Genomic DNA, 1493 nt, shown 5'->3' with positions numbered 1-1493 from the left:
GGTGGGCATGTCACAGCGTACCATAGGAAAGAAGAGGCTACTGCATGCAATCACATGCAGCACCTGTCCCTCCAGGGATCGGATGATTTTATGCCGTGCACGCCACACGGACATGTACACCTCGTGTGAATAAGGCCTTAAAAAAACACCAAAAATTTTTCATTTTGCATTCTCCATTGACTGCAATGTATTTTGCTAGAATGCCAACATTCCCGAAAACCTTCAGGTTTTCAGAAAAATTTGTGACGTGAAGACTCTCACTTTTACTCTACACAGAAAGCAAGGTTCATGCAAAGCTAAAAGCGCCAGTATCAACCAGTTTTTTTCCATTACTTGGACTCATAGGCGTCACTACAGGGGGGCAAGGGGGGGGCAATTGCCCCCCCTGTGTTATGCTTTGCCCCCCCCCGTGTGCCCCCCCGCTAAATTAAGCAGCGGTGCAGTGGCTCCAGTACTGGTGCTAGTATACGAGCAGCTCCAGCGGCTGTCTGTAGAGATCTAGATGTAGCTGTATTGTCGGCCCCGCCCCCTTGCTGCTGACTTTGAAGTTGCTGAGCCCGCACTGTGGCCGTAGCTGTGAGTCTGTCATGCAGTGTGTGGAGCTCCTCACAGTAAGTTCTCCCTCTGCTCTTAGAGGACGATTGTTTTTTAACACTTGGTCCCAGGTGGAGATGCAGGACATGTGAATACATAGTCTGTGAACTGTCAAAGCACTTCTCTTGGTGCCACCGGAGTTCTGAGGGGAAGGGGGGAGGGGGAGGGGAAGAGAGAGAGAGAGATCCTGGGTGCAATGCCATAAATTAAAGATCTTTGTACTGTCGGGAGTGTGCACTGTGCAGCAGGCCCGTCTTTAACGCAGGGCAAATGGGGCAGTTGCCCTGGGCCCAGTCATTGTTGTGGGGCCCAAAGCAGACCCCCCTTGAGCCTGCACTGCTCGCTCCCTACCTGGAGATGTGGGATGTCCATGTCTCGTCCCTTCTCACCCCTCATCCTCCTAGTTTCCCTTATCTCTCCAGAGATAAGACAGACAGCAGAGATCGGCAGATCAGGATCGACTCTGCAAGTGACAGAACAGGTGTTCTATCAAAGTTTGTGACTATGTTGGAATGTGTGACCAGTGACGTGGTCACACAAAACAACGTAATCTTGCTCAGTTTAACAGAGGAGGAATGTGTGACCGCCCATTAGGTCAAACATTCCAGCGCTTTGTCGGCTGTTCCAGGGCAGATTGGCTCACTGCACAAGTGCAGGAGAACCGATCATCTGCCTAGAACAGCTAATCGGTCTGAAATGTCACTTCTATCAGACTTTGTGAGTGCCGCAGAGGGGGGTGATTCACAAACAATAACTGCAGAAGTGTTACAATCAGCGAGCACCTCAGATATATTTGTTTTTATACATCTGCAGCGCTGGCTGATTGTAACACTCCTGCAGTTACTGGGCCAATCATTTAAAAAAATTATAAAATAAATAGATTTGGGATGTTGGGGTGG

This window comes from Nanorana parkeri, unplaced genomic scaffold (assembly GCF_000935625.1).
Source record: "Nanorana parkeri isolate BGI_ZX_2015 unplaced genomic scaffold, ASM93562v1 scaffold934, whole genome shotgun sequence".
NCBI lineage: Eukaryota > Metazoa > Chordata > Amphibia > Anura > Dicroglossidae > Nanorana > Nanorana parkeri.
Note: the sequence above shows the minus strand (reverse complement) of the source record.